Consider the following 14,817-nt stretch of genomic DNA (forward strand, 5'->3'; position numbering starts at 1 on the left):
TCTTTCCCCTTTCAAGTCCTTACTAAACCAAATTGGCAGCCTGCAGTCTGAGGATGGCCTCCCGCTCTACCAGGTAAAGATTTAAGAATGCCAACACCTATCCAAAGGATGGCCACTCGGCCGAACAGAGAGTCAAACTTACCCTTCTTGATAGCCAGGCCCATTTCCCGAGCCTCCTTCTGTACCTCAGGAAAGTGGGAGAGGATGAGACCTTTGGGAGTTACGTGTGCTTGTCCCATTGTTAAAACTAAACAACTTATTCTATATTTTTCTCTTAAAACCACTTAATACTGTATTTACAAAGCTTTATAACCACAATCCTTATTATTCTCAGCCGAGTGGGATGGGGGAGTTATAAGTCTAGGGGTATGATTTTAGAACTCTGGAGGCTAGTCCTTCATCCCGAATTGCTCCCCCCAATCCTTAAGGGCCACAGGTTGTGGGAAAGCCACCTGGGCAATCGGTAGAAGTCCTTCACCTAGACCAGAGTCTGGGATGGGCTCTACAGATGTCGTTGCTCACCCCACCCAAAATCGGCTGTTTCCCTAGCCAGATACCTTAGAATAGCAATTAATGAATATTAAATGGATACCATGAAAACTTAGGCATGCAAATTACCACTATCATTAACAGAGCAATTTCTAAATTTAGAAGGATTATAATTAACCACTAATTATAATACATTTACTGGTACCAATACTCCAAAATATCATACAACAAAAACGACAAAATTGCAAATCCAATCACATATCCCAATTGTTTCCATTCACTCCACTTTCTCCAATCATATGGACCGGTCCTTTTCACACTCTCACACTCACACAGTTAGGATCCTTGATGAGGCCGAATGGAGTCCACTTCACCGGTGGCAGATCAACTTCTTCGTTGGGCGCCAGGATTCCTTCTTTGCTCGAGCACAGAGGACACTGTTCCTCTCTCAAAACCTTCTTTGCTCACGCATAGAGGACACTGTTCCTCTCTCCAAAAAAAAAAATTCTAAAACAGCTCCAACTCCCTTCTCATGAAGAAACTCAAGAATGGAGCTCCCCCTCTCACAGAGAGACTTCCACTGAGCGCTTCCTATTGGAGGTCACTGGTCTTATGTGCTGTGGCACTGCCCCTGGGGTCTTCCTCCAACTTCCAACCCAGTGTCCCGGCATCGGGACCTGGGTGGTGCCATCGGGCTAAGGGCCCTGGTCAGCACCACCACTGGAGGTCACAAGGGACTTTATACCCAAGCCTGTTCCTCCAGCCCAGGGGGTCACAAGGGCCTTACCACAGCGTCCTGCCGCCCGAGCCTTTTCCCCCGCCTGAGGCCGTCGCCTCCAGACTCGATCAAGGGTCACAAGGGCCTACAACAGCGTCCTGATGCCCAAGCCTTTTCCCTTGTCTCATCCCAGGACTTACAACGACGTCTCGCGGCCTGAGGGCCCCAAAATGAAACCTCTGCCCCTTGGTGCCGTTCGCTAAATGGGGAGGGGCTTATCCCGGATGAGCCCCCATATGAAGGGTCCAAGAATTGCCCACCAACCCAAATATCGAAGGACTCACAAGAGATGTAAAAATGCAAGCGAGGTTTATTGTCCCGGCTAGCCAGGGGTCGAGACCAAGACACTATGGCCGAGGTTCGACCCCTCCCCACTCCACGCTCTGAATTTTATAACCCTAGGAGGGAGTGGTTACACACGAGGGAGTGATTACACACGTCAGAGCCCGCCAACCTTAGAATACAACCAATCAGATACAAGGACAAACAAGTACAACCAATAATTTTAAAACATGCATCCACACACGTCAGAGCCTGCTCTGCCTTTCCCACCCACCTTGGCTGGGCCAGGCTTATCTCTGCACTGAATAATCTGCCTGGAGAGCAGATTAGCCTGGCCTTGTTTGCTGATCTAGCTCAGAGATATGGGGATGGGGTCCCATTTACAAAGACCTTGGCCAGCAAGCTAGAGATTAGAGGCTTTGACCTTGTGGGTCCCCTACCCTTGTCCTTGGATGGATCTTGATTTTATTTCCAATCCTACCCTACTTCTATCTTAACTATATTTTAATACCTTATTTCTAATCCTAATATGGGAGAAGACTTCTCTAGTTAACTTCTCATATAGGGGAGGAAAGCACTTCTTCCAGCCTGCTTTCCAGCACCCCTACAAAACAATGTATGGACATTGTATATTGATTGACTTGAATGGTAAATGGTAAATGAATTATACCCAATAAAGCTATTTTTTTTTTTTTGGTGGTACTGGGGTTCCTGGAAGCCCATCTATCTCCGGACTACACTCCCAGACCTATTTTATTTTTGGAAACAGGGTCTCCTAAGCCAGCACGGCTGGCTTCAAACCTGCACGATCCTCCTGTCTCTGCCTCCCAAGCGCGGGGATTACAAGCGTGCGCCACCACGCCCGGCCAATAAAGCTATTATTTTTTAAAAAATGAACTACAAGCCGGGCTTGGTGGTGTTCGCTTATAATCCCAGTACTTGGGAGGCTGAGACAGAAGGATCACAGGTTATGGGCCAGCCTCGGCTACTTAGTGCGGCCCTCCACAACTTAGTGAAACCCTGTTTCAGAAATAAAGAATATAAAAATAGAGCTGGGGGTATAGCTCAGAGGTGGAATGCCCTTGGGTTCAATACCCAGTACCACAAAATAAATTAAATTAATAAACAAACTACAGCAAATGCAGCAGTAACTTTGCTTGTGGTTTTTAGAAAGCTATCCTAATACATACTTTTATTTTTATTTTCTTTCTTTCTTTCTTTCTTTCTTTCTTTCTTTCTTTCTTTCTTTCTTTCTGTATTTGTGGTCCTAGGGTGGAACCCAGGAGCTTTTCTACCTCCGGGCTATCCTCCCAGACTTATTTTATATTTTATTTGGAAACAGGGTCTCACTAAGTTGCTGAGAGCCTCAATAAGTAGCTGAGGCTGGATTCGAACCTGTGCGATCCTCCCATCTCAGTCTCGCAAGCGCTGGGATTATAAACATGCGACACTACACCAGCTTAATGCATACTTTTAAATTGGTCTACCAGAATAATGGAGCTGCTTAACAGGTGCCAAGTTAGGGGTCAGACATGACCAGCCTAGGCCAACCATGGGAAGCCTGCTGCCTACTGTCTCACAGAAGCTGCAGTGTTTCAGCACAAAGGAGCAGGACACCACGGAGCAAAACTCACCATCCTGTACCTTCCCCAGTGGAAAAGTCCCCTAACTTGGTTGTAGGACACACTTCGGAGAACTTATGTAGAGGCTGACTTTTATTAGTCCTGAGAAATTAACTCCCCATTTTTTCACTGAACTGTCACCACACATGTTTTCCTATGTTTTCATTTATTTGTTTTTCTGGTTTTTTATATTAGGGATGAAACTCAGCCCTACTGCTTTTTTTAAATTTTGAGTTAGGGTCTTGCTAAATTGTTGAGCCTTAAACTTGTAATCCTCCTGCCTCAGCCTTCCAAGTACTGGAATTACAAGTGTGCACCACTGAATTCAGCTCTTCCTAATGTGTGTGTCTGTGTGTATGCATGTGCATGTGTGTCTGTATGTGTGTGTTATACCTTTATTGATGCAGTGTAATATCTAATTGCGGTGGAGATTTTTTTGTGTGTGTGTGTGTGTGGTACTGGAGGTGGAACCCAAAGGGTTTCTACCTCCGGGCTATACTCCCAGACCTTTTTCATATTTTATTTGGAAACAGGGTCTCACTAAGTTGCTTAGAGCCTCACTAAGTAACTGAGGCTGGCTTCGAACCTGCGCGATCCTCCTGTCTCAGACTCCCAAGCGCGGGTATTACAAGCGTGCGCCACCACGCCCGGCTGCGGGGGAGATTTTTTGAGGGGTACTATGAATTAAACCCAGGGGCATTCTGCCTCTGAGCTACACCTCAGCCCTATTTTATTTTGGAACTGCATCTCAGTAAGTTGCAGAGGGCCTCACTAAATTGCTGAAGCTGATCACAAACCAGCAATCCACCTCTCTCATCCTCTCAAGTATTAGGGTTATAGCCGTCTGTCACCACCCCCAGCTTCTTCCTGATGTTTCGATGCATTCTTCCTATCGTGGGGCTTTGGGACCTGCTATTCACTGCATCCTCACTTGAATTCCAGGTTTCCACTTAGCAAGCTCCTCATCAATCAAATCTCTGCTCCAATGTGGCTTCCTCAGGAAAGGTCAAAGGCATCTGCTAGAACATTCTTTCACTCCATAAACCTTCTCTCCCATTGCTCTGATCTTTTCACAGCACATGAAATTTTCTTGTGCTTATCAAGTTTTTGTTCTGTCTCCAGGACAGGACCCCAACCTCCCTTGTTCTCAGAGAGAGACTTGTATGCAACACTACATGGCATAGGCCATGGCGGGTTGATTTTGGAGTAAATAATCTCCATTGTATAAGTCATCATCAACTTCCATAAACAATAGTCTCTATGCTTTGAAATCACACGTTAAACAGGAATCCGGGACACTGACACTCCAGAGATCAGTTAATAGTCAAAAGGGCAACCTTAAAATGCTTGTAATCCTAGCATTTGAGAGGCTAAGACAGGAGGATCATGATTTTCAGATAGCCTCAGCTACTTAGGCCCTTTTTTTAAAATTTATTTTTATTGGTGCATTGTAATCATACATCACATTGGAATACAAGACTTGAGAGGATATACAAGCACACATCTTCCAATTATCCCTCATCCAATCCCCATCCCATTCTCTCCCCCTCCCTCGATGGCGACTAACTTTGATACATTTGTTTAAAATGTATCAAATCCTGAGTTTTAAAGAGGTTCCACCCTCCCCTATCCCATACCCTCTGATTGGTCACCTTAATTGCTTCGCTATAGGGCCTTTTCTATAACTCGACCTCTTCTAGTTACCCCTTTCCTCCTAGTTCTTGCTAATTAGGGGAAGCATCTGGTTTTTATTTTCTGTGATATTTCTCTGTGAATGCCGAATTGCAAGTACCGATTCCACGTTTGACGGCCACAGTAGTGGCCTGGCCACCCAGTGGACTGATCCAGACCTCGCTGGCTCTAGCACTGGCCTTGCCTCATGGGAGGCCCCGAATCTGGCCTCGCTGACCCCCGCACTGGCCTAACCCCTTGGCTGGCTCCGATCCCGGCCTTGGTGGCCCCAGCACCGGCCTTGCCTCAAGGCAGGCTATATCCCAGCCTCGCTGACCCTGGCACCGGCCTAACCCCTCGGCAGTCTCCTATCCTGGCCTCGGAGGCCCCAGCACCTGCCTTGCCTCATGGCAGGCTCCAATCCCGGCCTCACTGGCCCCGGCACCGGCCTAACTCCTCGGCAGACTCCGATCCTGGCCTCAATGGCCCTGGCACCGGCCTAACCCCTCGGCAGGCTCCGATCCCAGCCTCGGAGGCCTCAGTAGCAGCCTTGCCTCACGGCAGGCTCTGATGCCAGCTGCTGGTCCCAGCACCAGCCTAACCCCTCGGCAGGCTCCAATCCTGGCCTCGGAGGCCCCAGCACCGGCCTTGCCTCATGGCAGGCTCAGATCCCGGCCTTGCTGGCCCAGGCACCAGCCTAACCCCTTGGCAGGCTCCGATCCCAGCCTCAGAGGCCCCAGCACTGGCCTTGCCTCACGGCAGACTCTGATCCCGACCTTGCTGACCCCGGCACTGGCCTAACCCCTCGGCAGGCTCCGATCCCAGCCTTGGAGACCTCAGTAGCAGCCTTGCCTCACGGCAGGCTCTGATGCTAGCCGTTGGTCCCTGCACCAGCCTAACCCCTTGGCAGGCTCCAATCCTGGCCTTGGAGGCCCCAGATTGGCCTTGCCTCATGGCAGGCTCCAATCCTGGCCTCGCTGGCCCCGGCACCGGCCTAACCCCTCGGCAGGCTCCGATCCCGGCCTCAGAGACCTCAGTAGCGGAGTGAGGCCCTTTTTTAACTCAATGAGAACCTTTTTCAAAAAATACAGAATAAAAATTAGGCCTGGGGATGTAGGTCATAGGTTGAATGCCCCTGGATTCAATCCCCAGTACTGCCAGAAAAAAAAAAAAAAAAGCAAATGGCTCTCACTGGAAACCCACTTGGCCACCAAGGACACCCATGCCTACACACACATCTTTCCTCATCCTGGTCCCAGGCCAAATGGAAGGGCGGGCTCCTGCTCAGGGCCTTTCCTGTGGGTTTATAAACAGGTCTGAGTGTACCGTTGGTCTTAGAGTGGCCCACATGGAATCTTGCCTGCAGTGTGCACTGTTAGTAAAACTGCTCCCAGCCAGATCATCAAACAGTCATGTAGAGAGCAACCAGCACAATCACTGGGCATGGTGGCTCATGCCTGTAATCCCAGGACTGGGGAGGCTGAAGCAGGAGGCACACACACACACACACACACACACACACACACCTCTCAAACCTTGCCCTAGGCCTATACAGAGACAGTTCATCCCAGTCATGCCTCAGGGCTAGGAATTCTCAGTTCTTACAAGCGTGGCTACATGGTTTATATTCTTGTACATCAGTTCATCCAAGTGGACACTTAAAACATGACACTAAGTGGGCGTGGTGGCACACACTTGTAATCCTAGCATTTGGGAGGCTGAGACAGGAGGATCACCAGTTCTCAGACACCCTCAGCTACTTAGTGAGGCCCTCTGCAACTTAGTGAGACCTTGTTTAAAAACAAAGAAAAAGGCTGGGTGTATAGCTTGGAGGTAGAGTGCCCCTGGGTTCCATCCCCAGTACCAAGAAATAAATAAAAATGAGACTATGATTCTTTTCGCTAAGCGCTTCATAAACTACTGCATGCTGGCCACACAGGAAGTATTATGCCTATGTTTAAGCAAATGGTACATTTACCAACATGTCACCCATGAGTTCTTTGGAAATAAATTGCTCAGAATAGTATTTAAGATGACTCAGTTACCCATATTTAAAAATTCACATTTAAGCCAGGCATGGTTACAGGTATATGCCTGTAGTCCCACTACTTGGGAGGCTGAAACAGGAGGATTACAGGTTCAAGGCCAATCTCAGCAATTTATCAAGGCATGTGGCAACTTAGTGAGACCCTGTTTGAAAATAAAATTGGGCTGGAGGTATAGTTCAGAGGTAGAATGCTCCCGGGTTCAATCTCTAGTACAAAAAACAATACATTAAGATGACTTTATACATGGTGCTATACGCTTGTAATCCCAGCATTTGGGAGGCTGAGACAGGCAGTTCAAGGACAACCTCAGCTACTACTTAGTGAGGTCCTTTGCAACGCGGTGAGACCCTGTTTCCAAATAAAGAATAAAAAAATAGGGCTGGGTGTGTAGCTCAAAGGTAGAATGCCCCTGGGTTCCATTTTCAGTATTGAAAAAAAAAAAGATGACTTTATAATATACTTTTTGTTATTCCTTTTTTTCTTCAATAATGGGGAATGGATTTATGGCCTTAACATGTGCCTAAAGGGCTTACTCAGCCCTTTTAAAATTTTTATTTTTAAACAGTGTCTCACTCAGTTCACTAGGCTGACCTCAGAATTATCCTCCTGCCTCAGCCTCCAGAATAGCCTTGATTATGGGTGTGTACCACTGTGCCTGGAGTGTATATAGCCCTAATTTATTTGTATGTTGAATTCAGAACAGTGATCTGTAACTCCTGTTTATAAGGCCTGACTTCATGTTTGGTTCTTATTTTATTTTATTTTTTGGTACTGGGAATGGAACCCAGGGTCATTCTATCCCCAAGCTATACACCCAGTCTATTTTTACTTTTTATTTGGAAACAGGGTCTCTCTAAGATGCTGACAGTCTCACTAAGTTACTGAGGCTGGCTGTGGACCTGTGATCCTCCTACCTTACCCTCCCAAGTACTAAGATTATAAGCATGCACCACCACTCTCAGCCTGGCTGCATTTTTTTTGCGGGTCTGGGGATGGAACCCAGGTGCATTCAACCTCCGAGCTATACCCTCTGCCCTATTTTTTTTTCTTTATTTTGAAACTGGGTCTCACTGAGTTGCAGAGGGCCTCACTAAGTGCTGAGGCTATCCACGAACCGCGATCCTCCGGTCTCAGCCTCCCCAATGCTGGGATTACAAGCGTGCACCACCACGCCCGGCTCTGGCTTCATATTTGATAATACAAAACAACAGAGCTAGTGGGGCATGGTGACAGACAGCCTCAGCTACTACTTAGTGAGGCCTTTTGCAACTCAGTAAGACCCTGTTTAAAATAAAGAATTAAAAAATAGGGCTGGAGGTGTAGCTCGGAGGTACAATGACCCTGGATTCCATCCCCAGTACTGCCAAAAAAAAAAAAAAAAGAACTCAATGACCAGAGTATACATATACCATTTTTTTCTAGACTGAAACTTTGGAAAAGAGGAAAGAGTTATCTGTGAAGTGGATAATCAGTACATTGCAAGGTTTCTCAACACATTTAGGATGGGTACAATGGGTTGCATTTTAGTCATTAAATCTTTGAGTTTAGGATTGAAATGCCTCAGTATATACCAAATCTCAATGTCTTCACCTTCAGAATGAGGAAGCAGGAGGTAATTAACCTTTCTGGCAGGACAACCAGATGGTTAGCAGTAGGTTCTAGAGGCAGGTGGTTTTGAGTGGGGGGTCTTGGTTCTCTCATCTTCTAGCTCTGTCACCACCGTTAGGATATCTGATGTGGATTTGGCATTTTACATAATTCCTCTAAACCTTTATTTTTTTAATCTAGGCAATGGAAATTTCTCATCAAATTCTTAGTACAGACTGTATTTCATAAAGATGCAAAACACTTAGTACAGAGCACGCCAGTCTAGATAACAACACTTATGATTAACAAGCGTTCTGGCAGGTGTTTTCTGACCTCTTGACTCAAAGACAAGATAATTTCTTGCAGGGAACACTGAACTGGGAAGGATGCAAGGCTTCTGGAATGGCTACTTAGAAATGATGAAATTATAGCACACAGACATCTGTGTTTTGGAATGGCCAGGTTATTCATACTTAATTGGTGACAAGTTGAGAGACATCTACTTTAGTTAGGGACTTGACTTTAACAGCACAGGTAAACATTAAGTTCTACAAAAAGCTACAGAAAAACTTGTTACTTGATTCAAATTGCAAGCAAATATGTTTACCATAAATATTGTTGCAATTCATGAAACCCTTTCCAGTTCTACTGAAGGGAGTGATGGGTCCCTCACTGCACAGGGCTACTCCTGTCCTCTTGATGTTATAGCAAAATATTAGGTTTCTATAACTTCTTTCTGCTATGCATTTTCATGTATGTTTCAGAACAATTCCTTTAATATTCACAGTATTTCTATATGACATCTAAAGCAGATAGTATAAAGAAATTTTTATGTCTTTCTCTGTTTTAATGTAGGAGGAGTATGAAACCTAGAGAGGCTGAGCAACCTGCCCAAAGGTCACATAGCTGTTCAGTAGCCAAGACAGCAAGAAGTTAGGAACACTGTGTCCAGTGAGTCCAGCAAGCCTCCTAGGCCTTCTTAAACCATGCATGTGAATCCCTGGGGATTTTGTTACAATACAGATTCTGAATTCAGTAGATCTTAGGGGTTCTGGGATTCTGGACGTCCAAAAAGCTCCAGAAGCTGCTGCTGCTGACGGCCCTTACATTGTCTTTCATAATACCTTGATAGTAATCTTGCCGTGTCCTTCCTAACATTCCCCAATTGCAATTTCACCGTTTGGGTATTCATTCATTTTTCCCTATTACACTATGAACTCCATGAAAACTATTTGCAGTTACAGAGTCATGGTGCTTGCATATTATGACTCTACTTATTGAATCTTTCCTTCTATCAGGTCACATTATGATACCCCGTTGTAATTTCTAGGTCCTGGAGAATAACTAAAAACTTTTCAGAGTCAACCAGTTTAGATCTATGCCTACAGCAGAATTATGGCTAGATTCCAGTGGAATATAATCATATCTTTGAGCTGCTGGCACATGTTGAAGTGACATCATTCTGATTATAGAATAGGCAGGGTGATTGAGACTGAGGCTTGCTAATACTCCATTTGGGGATTGAACCTAGGAGCACTCTACCTCTGAGCTATATACCCCAAGCCCTTTTTATTTTCAAACAGGGTCTCACTAATTTGCTAAAATGGTTTGGATTTGGAATGCTCCCCTAGCCTTCAGGAAAACAAGGCAGCAATGTTGGAAGCAGGGCTTGGTTGCTAAGGAAGGGTCCTTGGGGGTATGGCCTTGGGGTGTATATATTGGTTCCTCCTCCCCCTGATTGAGCTTTCCTCTTCCAGCTTCCATAATGTGAGAGATGAAGCCATGTGCTATTCCTCTCTTTGCCCCTTATCACCATGCTCTGAGATCTGTTGTCCTGGGCCTCACATGGACTGAAACCCCCAAACTCCAAATAAACCTTCCTCTAAGTTGTGTGGTCAGGCCTTTGGAGTATAGCAGCAGTGATGTTGACTAAGATGGTTGCCCAGGCTGGACTCTACCTTGCAATCCCCCTGCTTCAGGATCCTTCTTGATACTTGACAGCAGGCATGTGCCACTGTACCTGACTGCTAACACTCCAATTTAAGAAAGACACATCATTTCTTCTCTCACCTGAGGACAAAAGGGATGACATCTACCATGAACTGAGGGATTTTTATAGGCCAGGCTCTGTGCTAAGCATTCGATATCAGTCGTCTCTTTTCATACTCTCTACAAAATTAGGACATAGGCACAGATTACTTAGGTAAGGAGGTTGAGACACAAGGTTATCAAGCAGTGAGAGGGGAAGCCACAGGTTGTACCCACACCATCCAGCTTCAGAGCTGATGTTTCTAAGCACATTGCCGACTGCATGGAAGCTTCCATGGAAAAGAAGCATTGGCCTGAAGGCGGATGTTAGTGGCCTGGTAATTGGCTCCAGCAAATCCCACTAGAGGAGACTGGGGACCCTGTCATCTCAACAGGAGGCTGCCCTCACTTGCAAAAAAAAAAAAAAAAGGATCTGAAATATGTGGTGTTGAAAAAGAATCGGATTTTCTGTTCCAGTTTTCAATTAATGTTCAGTTCAACTCTGTTTGGTTTATGGTTAAATATACAACACTGCTAGAGGGTCATGAAAGAGTCAGCTAAGGAACAGGTCTCAAAGGTCCAATGCCTTTCATACTTCATTAAGTCCCTTATGAAACCTTGCATCAGTGATTGGGCCAAACCCGAGAAGACATTTCATCACATGGAAGAGACCAGGATTTTGTTAAGCATGTGTATCTAATATAAAAGCTCAAAAAGTCTAAAGAACAGAGAGAGATTTGTGTTTCTCAAGCTTAAAGAGCAGCTCAGCAGTCATATTTTAACACTGGGAAAATGAGGGAATTACAAAAGCAGGGTAAGAGTATACATTGTCAAATTGAACAAGAGAAAAGGGTGAACTGAACCATCTGTCCATTTATTTATTTTTCAGCGCTGGGGATCAAACCCAGGGCCTTATGTTACACATGTGTTCTCCCATGGAGCTCTATCCCAAGCCTTTAATCTTTCTTCTCAATAAAGAACTTTTAAGCCACATGTGGTGGTGCATGCCTGTAATCCCAGAACTCCAGAGGCTGAGAAAGATGGATTGCAAGTTAGAAGCTAGCCTCAGCAATTTATCAAGACTCTGTTTTAAAATAAAAATAAATAAATAAAAAGGACTGAGGGTATACCTCTGAGGTAGGTGGTCCCTAGGTTCCATCTCTAGTACTTCACATACACAAAGAAGTGATTTTCGAATGTGGAATAAAAAAGTAAAAGGGGGCAATACTAAATGCAGCACTGGGACCTGAACAAATTATTATTATTGTAACACAATTGAAAAGTTGAGCTCTACAGATTAGTTTTTAACTACATTTATCTTGTCAACATTTTATCATTTAACTTTGGAGGGAATAGGATATCATGGATGGTGAGGAACTCAGACCTCTTTTGCCACTTCCTAATCATGGCCCCGAGCTGACATACTCTCCCTGAAGTTCGGCTTCCTCTTGGGTAAGAGGAGGACAGCCTCACCTGTGTCTCTAGATTGTCACCAGCTTTATATTAACTGACATGTGGTGAGCATTTAATCCCAAATAGGAATTGAACATGTAATACTCTACTTTTTCTTTCCTTGTAAGTTTTATTTTCCTAAAAGAATCTCCTTTAAGTATTTCCAACACTAACTCTTACATCTTTGTTGATTGAAATACCTCATTTGTTCAATTGCTCAGAGTTAGGAAAAACTATCTAAAAATTGATGAATACATGTGTAAGGAAAAGGGTACAAACTATTTTTATTTTGTATGTAAAGGCTATGCTTCTGCAATGTTAAGTGTGGTGTGTTAAGTAGAATGATATAAGATTTCACAAAGGTGTGAATCTTAAAAGTCACCTTCAAAACCACATCAAGAAACTGTACACCATGACCAAGTTGGCTTCATCCCAAGAAAGCAAGGCTGGTTTAATATACGCAGATCAATACATGTTCATCACATAAATAGAACTAAGCACAAAAATCACATGATCATCTCTCAATAGACACTGAAAAAGCATTTGTCAAAATCCAACACCCTAAGCCGGGCGTGGTGGCACACGCTTGTAATTCCCGTGCTTGGGAGGCTGAGACAGGAGGATCGCACAGGTTCGAAGCCAGCCTCAGCTACTTGGTGAGGCTCTCAGCAACTTAGTGAGACCCTGTTTCCAAATAAAATAGAAAATAGGTCTGGGAGTATAGCCCAGAGGTAGAAAGCCTCTGGGTTCCACCCCCAGTACCACCAAAAAAAAAAAAAATCCAACACCCATTTATGTTAAAAACACTGCAAAATATTAAATATAAGCCAATATCATATTGATTGGGGGAAAACTGCAAGAATTCCTTTTAAAATCAGGAACAAAACAAGGATGCCCATTATCACCATTCCTTTTCTAGATAGTCCTTGAGCCTCTTGCCAGAGCAATAAGACAAGAAAAGGATAGCAAAGGAATTCAAATAGAAAAATAAAAATTATGATTATCTTTATTTGAAAATGACATGAGTCTAAGAGCCAGACGTGGTGGGGCACGCTTGTAATCCCAGTGCTTGGGAGGCTGAGACAGGAGGATCGCACAGGTTCGAAGGCAGCCTCAGGTACTTAGTGAGGCTCTCAGCAATTTAGTAAGACCCTGTTTCCAAATAACGTATAAAATAGGTCTGGGAGTATAGCTTGAAGGTAGAAAAGCCCCTGGGTTTCACCCCCAGTACCAGCAAAAGAAGGAGGAGGAGGAGGAGGAGGAGGAGGAGGAGGAGGAGGAGGAGGAGGAGGAGGAGGAGGAAGAAAAGGACATGAGCCTATATCTAGAAGACTCAAAAACTCAACCAAAAGATTATTAGAGTTGATTGGCAAACTCAGTAAAGTAGTATGATAAAAATTAACCTAAAAAATCAGTAGCTTTTCTATATGCCAACCATGAATCCACTGAAAAAGAAAACCATATAACAATAACTTCAAAAAAACAATAAAATACCTAGGAATAAATTTAAGAAGATGAAAGATTTCTACAATGAAAATTATAAAACACTAAAGAAAGAAATGGAAGAAGATCTTGGAAGATGGAAATATCTCCTCTGCCTTGGATAGGAAGAGTAAATATAATCAAAATGGCCATTCTGCCAAAAGTGATCTACAGAGTCAATGCAATCCCTATCAAAATACCAGTCATTCTTTTTTTTTTTTTTTGCAGATCTGGGAATGGAACCCATGGGTATTTGACCTCCAAGTTACACCCGCCTGCCCTATTTTATTTTTAATTTTTTATTTTGAAACAGGGTATCAGTAAGTTGCGGAGGACCTCACTAAGTAGCTGAGGCTGTCCGCAAACTGCGATCCTCTGGTCTCAACCTCCTGAATGCTGGAATTACAAGTATTTGTCACCACACCTGGCTCCAATGTCATTCTTCACAGACCCAGAAGAATCAGTCATGAGTTTCATATGGAAAAACAAAAGACCCAGAATAACCAGAAAAATTCTCATCAATAAAAACCATGCAAGAGGCATCACAATTTCTGACTTCAATTTACATTTATAATAAAGAGCTTAGTAATTAAAACAGCATAACACTGGCACAAAAACAGACACATAGACCAATGGAACAGAATAGAAGACACAGGAACAAATCGCCACACTTACAGCCAATTGATTTTCGACAAAGATGCCAGACACATATGTTGGAGAAAGGACTGCTTTTTCAACAAATGATGTTGGGAAAACTTGTTATCCATTTGTAGGAAAAAGGGAAACAAATTCTTACCTCTTGTCCTGCACAGGAGTCAACTCGCGATGGATCAAAGACCTGGAAGTTAGACCAGAGACCATGAAGCTACTAGAGCAGGGCATAGGTTTAACACTCCAACATAGAGGCACAAGTAGAAACTTCCTCAACCAGACCCCAAAACTCAGCAAGAATTAGTAAGCAGGATGGCATTAAGTTAAAACGTTTCTGTTCGTCAAATAAACCATCAAGAGTCTAAAGAGAAAGATATTTACCAGCTATCCTTCTGATAGGGGTCTAATATCTAGAATATACAAAGAACTTACACCAAAAAATCAATCAATAAATAATCCAATCAAGAAATGGGCAACTGAATTGAATAGACATCTCACAAAAGAAGAGATACAAATGGCCAATAGATACATGAAAATAAAAAGCTCAACATCATTAGCAATCAGGGAGATGCAAATCAAAACTACACTGAGATCAGAATGCCTAATCAGAATGGCAATCATCAAGAAGTTAAATAAGCCGGGTGTGGTGGTGCACGCTTGCATTCGGGAGGCTGAGATCGGAGGATCGCGGTTCACTGACAGCCTCAGCTACTTAGTGAGGCCCTCT

The sequence above is a fragment of the Muscardinus avellanarius genome (assembly GCF_963383645.1).
Source record: "Muscardinus avellanarius genome assembly, chromosome: 4".
NCBI classification, from domain to species: domain Eukaryota; kingdom Metazoa; phylum Chordata; class Mammalia; order Rodentia; family Gliridae; genus Muscardinus; species Muscardinus avellanarius.